Source organism: Felis catus, chromosome A2 (genome assembly GCF_018350175.1).
Source record: "Felis catus isolate Fca126 chromosome A2, F.catus_Fca126_mat1.0, whole genome shotgun sequence".
Lineage (NCBI taxonomy): Eukaryota > Metazoa > Chordata > Mammalia > Carnivora > Felidae > Felis > Felis catus.
In genome coordinates, this window is record NC_058369.1 from 167,089,368 (window position 1) to 167,100,449 (window position 11,082).

Genomic DNA, 11,082 nt, shown 5'->3' on the forward strand with positions numbered 1-11,082 from the left:
GTTACCCTGTGACACCCAGACCCTGGCCAGGTGGCATCACGGTTCAGGTGAGAGGCAGGTCCACACCGCCCGGCAGCGGCCGGGCTCTCGAATGCAAACGTGCGCCCCCCGAGCCAGAAGCGGCAGATGCCGGACTGTGACAAGGTGGCAGTTCTTGCTGAGTCTGAAGAATCCCTTCAAGAGCCGGTAATCAGAGGAGCTGAAGCCCGGGCTGATTGCAGACCGCATCAGAATGTAAAGGACAAAGCAGTGTGTTGCAACCACATCACGAATGGGGAGGGAGAGAACGAGATCAGGGCAGGGCGTTCTGTGCCGAGTCCTTGGACCTTTCGAGACGGACGCATGCCCAGCTGGCAGGGGGAGCAGCTGGCCGGAGGCGGGTGGGAGGAGACGCTCGCCCGAGGGCCCAGAGCTCAGGGCGACGGCCACCCCGGGTTTATTCCCATCCACGTGCGGGGAGGGAGGGAGGAAGCCCGAAGACCAGCAGTGGATGCTGCCCGCCAACACTCCCCTGCCTCCGGGGAGAGGGGCCCGCAAGGTACGACCAGTGCTGGGCCGAGGGGGCCCAGGGAAGAAAAGCTTGGGGTGTCCTCCTTGCAGATGCCGCTGGTGTGATCCCGGCGGGTGCCGGGGAAGCTTGGAGGGCCCTTGAGGAGAAGACTCCGGGCGGGAGGCAGAGCGAACACAGGAGAAGGTTGGACAGAAGCAGGTGTCACAGCAGGTGAGCCTGTGGGTGAGAGGAGCCACGGGAAACGGCGTCCGGGCTTTCTGTCCCCACGCAGGCGTCCCGTCCACCGCGGCCACCGCCTGAACGACTCTCGCATTCAGCAGGCACAATGAGAGCGGACGTGCCTCCAGCACCGCCGACATGCTGAGGCGGGACTCTCTTCCTGGCTACGGGGCTGGAATACTAATCCTGATGCCGACGGTGGTGCTGACAGCGACACGAGTACTGACACCGGGACCAGGGCCGACGCGGACGCTGCTGCTGGGGCTCGGCCGGCCGGTGCTGAGGCTGAGCGTAAGACCGGACGCAGGAGCTCGTGCCGACGCTGGTCGTCGTAACTGGCGTCGATGCTGATGCTGACGCTCGGCCTGGTTCTGACGCTGATACAAATAGTGATAATGTCAGCCTCATGCTGATGCCGACACTAATATCAATGCAAGTCGCCGATGCCGATATTAAGAGCTACTATTTATAGAGATGCTGATAGCTGATACTAATGTTAAGGCAAACAGCTAATGCTAACATTAATAGCCAGCGCTGACACGAATCACAGAGCTAATGCTAGTATTAATGCTCATGCAAATAGCTAATACGAATACTAATCACGAGTAGCAACATAATGCTAATGCGCACGGTTAATGCTAATATTGAAGCCAATGCTAACAGCTAAGAGCTAATACTTACACTAATACCGATGCTAAGGCTAAGGCTAACGTCAAGGCCAACGCGAACAGCAGTGTTGACAACGGCTAACGCTTAATGCCCGACGCAGGGCACCGTTTCCATGCGCTTTACAAGTGGGAAACCACCGAATCCCTATGGGGTGTGCAACTCCGGCCACCCTGACTTTAGAGATGGGGGGGGGGGCGGCACAGAGTGGATACGTGACTGGGCTGAGCCACACACACCCCCAGACGCACTCGGGGCTACCCCGCATCTCCGCGGCCAGGGGCCGGAGCCGTTTGGCTGCAGGAGACTGAGTATTTCATCCACCTCCCTTTCGACAAACATGTCCAAAATCCGCCGGGGAGGGAAAGACTCCACTGTTTCCGGGGGTCAGTTTGGGTCCCATGTCCCTTTCCGCGGCCAGGTGAGCCAGGACCGGCGGCCCCAGGCCCCATCCCCGGTGGGGAGCGGAGCCCTCGGCGCCTGACTGGACCACTGCCCCAGAAACTCAGCTTGCCCCTCGCAGGCACATGGGGGAGCCCACCGTCGGCTGCCCCACAAAGGCAGCAAGGAAGGGGGCTGCCGAAGGGCTCCCGGGGGCGAAGTAGCACAGCAGGGCGCCCTGCCCGGAGCCGGTCTGTCCCCGTCCTGTCCCTCCTTCTCAGGGTGCGGTGGAAACCCTCGTGATGCGCAGGCCCGAGTCCCTCCTCACAGCGTGTGGGGGAGGAGACCGGCCCCCGGCGCCCCTCACGCTGACTCCCAGCTCCTGCCCTGGCCCCCATATGCTCCCCTGGGGCTCTGAGAGGAGACTCTCGGGCCAGCAAGATGCGCCCCCTCAGGACCCACCCGAAGTGGCCGGTCTGGGTGTCCTTTTGCACACGGTTGACATAACTTGTGTTAACGTATATTTACAACTGTAGCGAGTCGATATCCAAAAACGGGAAAGGAAACCAGAGGTAAAGGATCAGCATAGCCGGCTTAGAAAGGTGATCCAAACGGTTTGTTTCCTCACTGACCTCCTGGACTCTCGCTTCTCCTTGACAACCTCACACGTGAACGGACCGGACACGCCGGTCGCTGAGGGACGGGGCGTTTGCCCCCACCTGGACAGCCAAGCCTCCGTGAGTCTGGCCTCTTCCAGGAAGGACCGGGGAGCCTCCGCCACCTGGGGATATCTTATCACCACGCGGACGAGTCCACACGCGCCCCAGCCTGGAATCCCTCGCGCCCGTCCCCAGACGGCATTCCTACTTGCCTGGCGCCACGTGGCCCTGACCCCTCGGCATCAGAGATTTCGTCTTCCCTGTGGAGGGGGCGGGGGCCACCCCCCAACGCGTGCCTCCCAGCCACCGGTGCCCGATGAGGCCACCGTCACTCCGACCGCCCCGCCGTGGGGGCCGGACTCGGTGCAGGGGAACCTGGGCCGAGGGGGACGAAAGCGGTGGAGCACGCGGCCGGGCCTCCCCTTCCGCGGGCCCAGCTGCCCACGGGTGAGCAAGCACGGGTCCTGGCGCGTCTGCAGCGCCCGGGCTCCCGCGGACTTACTCGGGAGCGAGGAGAGAGTGAAAGCGGCCACCGCGCTGGCGTCCGGATCCCAGATCCCGGTGCGCGGTGGGGACGGAGGGGAGGGGGCTCCGCCGATCCACGGGGCCGCCGCGCCACCCGGCCCGACTTCCCGGCGTTGCCTCTGCCAACAGTGTGACGGGGGCCCCTGTCGGATGGACGGGGAGGGGGCGGGGGCTGGGGTGGGGGTGGGGGGGCAAGCATACAGGTGACAGGTGCCGTCTACCTCCCGGGGCCCCCGGGAAACGGGGCTCCTCCTGCAGGGCCGTGCAGGCCGCTTCCCCAGCTGCAGCCCGGCCCTCACTGCCTCCCTGGACCCTGGGGGTGACAGCACACGGCTCTCGGCACCGAAGCCCTCCGGTCCTCAGGAGGTGTGCGTGTGGGCCCGTGTGGTGTGTGTGTGTGTGTGTGTGTGTGTGTGTGTGTGGCGTGTATATGCCGTGTGGCGTGTGCGTGGGCCCACGCGCGCTCCTGCCGAGGCCCGGGCTCCCGAGGGGCCGTGCGGTGTGTGGGGGAGGGAGGCTGGTCCGCGTCACCCGAGGCGGCACAGCGTTCCCACGGGCTCACGTCCCCTAAAAGTTCTGGCGGTCAGAAAAGCACAGACTCACTCTTCCTGAGGTAAAAGGGTTCATTTTAGGTAATCCGGGCTCGGCAGCCTAATCCCAGGCAGCGGTAACCGTGACGATACTGACAAGGGACGATCTTCTCAGTCATGATGTAGGTCACAGCTTCCTCAGATTGGCTATTGCCATAGCAACCGGGGCCTCTGCCTTTGCACAGGGACGTGTGGCGCTGTTCCTCAAGGTGAAGGAAAATCCCGCATCCTATAAAACATGCTCACCCCACCGCAGTGCCTTACCACCCCCTGTGCCCTGCAGCCCCCACGGAAGAGTCAACATGATCTCATTTGGCTGCGGACCCACCTCATTTTCCTGAAGATTAAAACATTACCAGCCATCGCCTTCCTGGAGGGCTTCTGGAACTAAATATAACCAGTGTTCCGTAAGGTCTGGGAAAATCGCGTTAACGTGAGACGATCGAGGCTCCGCACGCACGTCTGCTCCGGAGGTCCGCGGAGCCTGCGGGGGGAAGGCTGGCCTCCCACCCAGCTGGCAATGCCCCTCGCCTCTGCCTCGGCCTCGGCCACGCGGGAATCGTGTGCACCCCTGTTGACGGCTGCTGGTGGCAGCTGGGCCGTGCAGGGTGTTCTATGCATCCTAGGACAGGACACTCGGGGTCCAGCCGTCTGCGGACAGCGGGAGGAGTTCACTTAGCAGGTCACGTGGACTAAAGGGTTAGAGCCACCGGTCACACAACCCAAGAACATGGCCGCGCCCGTCTGCCCTCACCTGAGAACCCCCATCCGGGAGGGCCAGGGCCCCGTCTCTCCCGCTCAGCTTAGAGAACACGGGACAGGTTAACAGTGACGGTCGACCGAGCGCCCGAGGGTCTGGGATGCGTGGCCCAAAGAACAGAGAACAGAAGGCTGAGTTCAGGCACGACACCTGTGGCAAGGGCAAGGCAGGCCTGCATCAGTGGCTCCAGAGGGCTGACTGATCCCGATGGGATTCACGGGTGGACTCCAGTTGGGAACCACGTGTGCAGTGTCTGTGGCCCGTCATGGTGCTGCGGGGTCCTCTCTGTGGCCATCCATATAATGGCCCTGTAAGGAAGGTCCTGTTGGCTCCGTTCTGGAGGGGAGGCCCGGAGAAGAGGGAGGTGAACTGACCATAGATGCAGCCAGAGAGCATCCAGAAGTCAGTCCGGAACCCAGGTGCACAGGGAGAATTCTAAGCTGTCTCAAGATCCCTGCCCCTGGTGTAGGTGACCTGTGTGATCCCCTCCCCTCCAACATGGGGAGGTCTGTGAACTGATGGGGTATCACTCCCAAGATGAGGTTATGTTCTAGAGCAAAAGTGGCAGGACCTGGCCGATATAATTGAGGTCTTTATCTAGCTGACTGGCAAAGGGAGACTGTCGTGGGTGGGCCTGACCTAAGCAGGTGAACCCAGACCTTCCCAGAAAGACAAAACTTTAGTCAGAGACTCTCCTTTGCCCTACAGAAGCAAACTGCCATGCGTCCACAGCTGGGAGGGAGGGAGTTCTGCCAAGAACTACGTGACATCGGGCGAGGACCCTAGGGCTCAGATAACACCCCAGCCCTGACCCAAACCCGTGGGTGTGGCCTCATCAGACCTGGAGCAGACTGCCCGGCTGAGCTGCGTGCAGGTCTGACCCGTGGAGACGGTAAGGTATGAATGTGTGCTGTCTTTCCAGCAATCGGTGTCACTGCCACGGGAAGCGACAGTGGGCCTGTCTGAAGTCCAAGTCCGTACTCTGTGACTGCGAACAGACTCTTCCTTCAAGGTGTTAACTCCCCACAAACTGGGGCTGCCCACGGAGAAACTATTGGCACGGTTATGTGTCACTGAAGACGGTTCGGAGAGGCTGACGGGCAGTCTGTTGAACTTCTACACAAGGACCTTGGCAGTGGGAGGGTTCGATCACCTCCAGGGGCCTGTTTAATTCAGGTTTTATGACACTTTTGAGCGGTATCATATAATGATAATTTATTCACTTGAGAAGCTCAAAATAACTTGAAGGCTCCAACTCTTCCTGTAATATTCATGTCCCAAAAGTGATCCTGAAGCTGAGAAGCTAGGCTAAACCAAAGCTCATGAGATGAGGAGCTAAATAAATATCCTTTACTGCGTGGATCGGTCAGCTTTGCCGCCATAACAAACAATCCCCAGGTCTCAGCGGCTTGTCACAACACTTATTCTTACTCTGGTTATGTGTTGGCTACTGTGTCTCATCTCTACGCCTTCTCCTTCGAGGGTCCAACCCAAAGGAGAGCCCCCCCCCCCAGGAGACACATGGTTCTCAGGCGCCGGGGCAAGGGCAGGGTGGCCAAACCCCACACACTCCATCCACGTGCCATGGGCCCAGGGGGACGGAGGAGTTTATCCTGCTAGCAGCAGGGTTCTGCAGATCTCGTGGGGGCACGCAACCCTCCAACACAGGGTGGACAGCAGCTGCTTGGGGACCACACTGCTGGAAAAAACTGTGTTCACAAAATTGCATGTGGCATTAATTCAGAGACTAGACTTTCCTGACATTGCTGTAAATTTAATCCCAAATTTTCTCAGCCAACCTTTCTTTAATTTCCATTCACAGTCACTTCCATGGATAGACTGACTTTAAGTCTGATTAGGAATATTAGGCTCCTACTTATGCTCTCTGTTTACCTTTTCACCGCCCCCCACCCCAAGACTTGGAAACTTCCCGGGACTCCTTAGAACTTGAACACGGTCACAATGCTCACCTCGAGGTTTTAAGGACATACTCAGTAATCAGACCCCATTTATCGAAAGAACCATTAGCCAGAACCCTCAACTATCTATCATCACTGAGGATGCCAAGGCGAGTGAAGACAGCTTCTGGGCAACCGAGGCTGAGGTCAAAACTTTCATGCCCTAAGTTTACACTCTTGGCTGTAAGAGACGCTTTCATGGGCTTCATTCAGCCCCTCTGTAATTTCATTTTACGGAGAAATATAACAAGCTTTATTATCTTGCTGCCTACATTACAACAGAATTGCAGTAAATCAGAAAAGAAGAAGGCAGGGCTGCTGGGGACAGAGCATAAAACAGACCATCTACTAACAGATTAACAGTAAGAGAAGAGGAAAAAAACCTTCCAGAAGGTAGGTTTAAGAGCTCCAAGATCCAAGTGGTCGGGATGGCTTGGTACCAGCAAAACCGCCCTCCCACATCAGCAGCCCCGGTGCTCGAGCCGCGTCTCCTGAACGCGCGGCCCGTGTCTGTCCTCAGGGTCACACGGGAAGAACACCACGTGCGCCCCAGCAGCTCAAGCCTCGCCGTGGGCGGTCAGCTGTGCACCCTGTATGGCGGTGCTGCCTCGGTTCCTCCAGGGGGTGGACGGACACTGACCTTGTCTGGAGGAGTTCAGGACAGAAAACGGACAACAAGCAGAAGCAGCTAGGCCTCGGGGTTGCAGGGCCGGACCAAGACTTAGGAAAGGGCAGATCTTACGATGTTGAAGAAATGGAACGTTTGGGGAATAAGGAATAGCCGTGTCAAGGCACTGAGCCGGAGGGTGCTGGGTTGCTGGGGGGCGAGTCTGCCGAGGCAGTCGGGGGTTGTGACTTCTCCCCACGGACCATCAGGGTCCGTGGGAGTTCCCGGCACGCCGTGTAGTGGGGGAGGGTAAACCGTGAGGGTGTGCAGTGTCTCAGGACAGATTGCCGGGCCAACCAGAGAGTTCTGTACAGAGAGGCAGGCTGGGAAGCTACGGGAACAGCCTAGGACCCGGAGCGGGGAGGACAGGAAGGGCCCCAGGGGTGTTTCATACGCAGAGCCAACAGGACTGTGTGGGCGGTAGAAACGGGGGAGCGGTAAAACCCGGCCTGAGATCTCTTCGGGGACGGACAGAGTGATGCCTTGGACGGTGATAGAGACCCAGGAGGTCCCGTAAGATCTGGGAGAGAGATGCGGACTTCGGGCTTATGAATACTCTATTTGAGAGGCCCGTGGGTCATTCACACTGATGTTTGCAACCAAAAAGAAGGCTCAGGTTTGGAAGGCGGGGGAGACAGCATTGCACTAAGCATGAGCACATCGATAGCTGCGTAGAGACATCACCCGAGGGGGTTTGGAGAGAAGGGCAAGGATAACTGAGAGATCCTTCAGGGGTCTGAGTTAGCGGTGTCAGGGAGGCAGGGACCCGAAGCCCGCACGTCCACGACCACCCTGCTGCCCCCTCTGCGCCCAGCAGGACCAACCAGCGCTGCAGCAACCCGCCTGCCCTCCGCAGCGCCCCACGATGGAAGGGCCTCAGCACCGGCCAGTGCCACCTCCATCCTAAGGGACCGTGTCCACTTTTGATCCACCGCACGGCTGTTTCACATGAGAGGAGGCACAATGTGACGAGCTCCGTGCTGCTGCCATTGGACACACTGGGGACTGAATCCACCAGGCCTCTTGGCCAAGTTCAAAGACAGGCTTCGTCCCGGATGCAGAGACCCGGGGTGTCGTTAACCTGGAAACAGACCGTTTCCACGGAGGGAGGGCTGCATAAGCCAGGACGGTGATGTAGAAACTGTAAATGTAGCACACAAAGGTCGGGTCCAGAGAAACCAGAAATCCAACTCCAATGAGTTACCGAAGCGTGCCAGCGCCAGCCGCCACGCCAGGAGCCATGGAAACGTCGCGACGTGGACGTGACAGAGCCCGCCTCCAGGAGGACACGAGCCAGAGAAGAGACAGGTGTACAGGAGGCAGGAGCAAGCTCTGATCTGAGGGGAAGAGAGCCAGCGCTACAGCAGCCGTGGCTGGGAGACCAGGGAGTGGGCAAGGAAAGGAGACATTCGCCCCACGGATGGCAAGGTGCGGAACTTCTGGAAGAGACCCCAAAGAACGGATGTCTCAGCTTGCATTTTATGCTTTTTAAACTTTATTTTAGCTTGCATTTTAATAGCCAGACATGATCGTGTTAGCTCAGAGACGGGGCAGACACAATGGTGGTGGAGACGACAGGCCGGTGACGGCACAGCCCTAGGGACACTGCTGGCCTGCTCGGGGCCACGTGAGAGCTGTCTGCCTCTGGAACACGGCCTGGGGGGCAGCAGGTGTCTGGGTGGAGCCAGGCTCAAGCCGCAGACCCCAGCATCCACCACCACGTGAGTGGGCACGCAGGCCGCGGCGGTCTCCCAGGGACACCATGACAAAGCCCCGCGGACTACGTGACCGAAAACAGCAGACGCCTCGTGCGTCAGAGGCTGAAGGCCAGGAGTCAAGATGCTGGCCTCTTCTGAGGCTGCCTCTCCCCTGACTTCCGGTGGTTCGCTGCATCTTTGACAGCCCCTGGATTGTAGGGACATCGCCCCGTCCCTGCCTTCACCTTCCTGCGTCCGTGCCCGCACGCAAACTCCCCCGTCGACAGGGACACCAGTCTCCACGGGCGAGAGCCCACCCTGATGCCCTCGCTATGACTGATCACATCTATGGCGACAAAATTCCCAGCGAGAAGCACCAGCAGTGGCCCATCTCTGCCGCCGTTTCTTTCGGACCCGTCTCCCCTCCGCCCCCCCCCGCATTGCCCTCCTACCTCGGAACCTGCACCTGCCCCTCACCGACCCCCTATGTGCTCAGCGGTCTACGCTTGCATCCACTCGTTCACCACAAGAAATCCAAACTCACAAATCCCTTCCGCATCTGCCGTTTCTGCTACTAACCCATCACGCTGTCTAGAAACGTGTGAGGAGGGACTCAGGAACGTCGGACTCTGCGTTTCCTCCCACACGATGTGGGTTTTATGGTGAACGTGTGACAGGCGTGAGGGCGTGCCCGGCACGCAGAAGGGGTGCTCGCTGGCTGTAGGGGAAGTGCAGGGAGAACAAGACGGGTTTGGGCAGCTGGGAGGAGAACAGGGAACCCGTGCAGGGCAGAGGCCGAGGGGCACCAGCGGCCGTGACCTTCAAGACTGAGGACGGGCTTCTCCTGAGAACCGCCTGGCACGCGCAGGCAGCAGCGGGCCCAGGAAACGCAACGCCTCCTGCAAGACTGTCATTTTTATCTGTGAAAGACACGTATCATCACAACTTGAACAAACAGAAATTAAAGCTACCATAACAAAGCTATTCCGTGCTTATGGAACTAAGAAATAACGTTTGCGGCTGGCTCCGGTTTCCAAATCCGTGCCGGTCCCACGAGTGGAGGAGCCAGCTTTTGTTGATTTGTCAAGACATTCTTCACAAGCGTGAGGATCATAATAGAAGTGATTGATATTCATGCGCTGCCGTGCGAATTTCTGTCTCATTCCCGTTTCGTTCTGTGAAAGCTAACCAGCACTTAGACTTCTATTCAGATAGAAATTACGAGCGCGTCTATATCAGGATCGGGGATGCAGTGTGAGGGATTCCATACGAGGTATGTTATCTGGAAACCGGAAATCATGAACCTTCCACACGAGAAGCTCAGAGTGGGAAGATGATGGGCCGACGGTCCAGTCCCCCGTGTATTTGGGCAGCGGAGAGGAGTCCCGACCTGGGCCAGTATCTGGTGCCGCCCTGGCCGCTGGGGCATGGCCGCCGACTGACCAGGCGTTATAACAGAGCGACAGCGGCCCCGTTCGCGTTGCCACACCCCTACTCGGATGCTCATGCACACAGGCACAGAGACACACGACACACGTACTGATGGGAAGCCCGTCCTGTGAGGCAGAGGCCCGTCAAGGAGGGGAGCACCCCTGGGGCTGCCTGTCGGCGATCGACCACCGCCGAGCGGAGAGCCCCAGTCCCCAGGGGTCCTCACGGGCAAACCCTTTCAGCCAGACTCCCTGAGGCTGGAGCTGCCGGGCCTTACTCAGAGTGACTAGGAAATACTTCCGAATGAGCCTTGCTGGACATACCAGCCCGACGCAGATGCCGGGCTGGGGCGAGGGGTCTGAGGCAGGTGGCTTGGAAAAAGATAGGAAAGTCACGAAGGATGTGTATGCCCAGCTCTGCCCCCATCCCGCAGCTGTGGGGCCTTAGAGTGCTGAACTTCTCTGGTCCCCAGTTTCCCCATCTGTACAGCCCGTTGATCTATGCGGCTCCTTCCAGACATGGATTCCAGTGACAGTTATAAAAACGAGGCAGGCCAGTGGAAAGAGCTTTAATGAAGGGGGCTCACGCACAGACAGGGCCAGGGGCAGCAGGTGTCTCCAGGAAAACCCCACGAGGCCGGGGGATCGGCCCCTTCAACCCGACAGTGGTGTTGTTAACTTGCACCCATTCACCCGCACCCCAGAGAATCGAGACAGACGCACAACCAGGCCGCAGAAGATGTCGACCGTAGCTAGTTAAGTCTCCCTGTCTTCATAGGAAACCTATTTCTCAGAAGTAGAGTCTTTCAGCCTTGGGAGATAGTCGACAACTGCGAAGTCATCTGTGAGGCCCTGTTGGGCAGACAGAGCAAACAGAGCCTCATTTCCCAGCTCTGAGGGATCTGCCGGTCCCCACACGTGGAAGACGAAAGAAAAAGGAAGCCCTCAGAGGCCGCCAGGGGTAGTCCTGGCTGCTAATGAAGGGACACCCAAATCACCAGGGCCTAAGTGGCCACAGT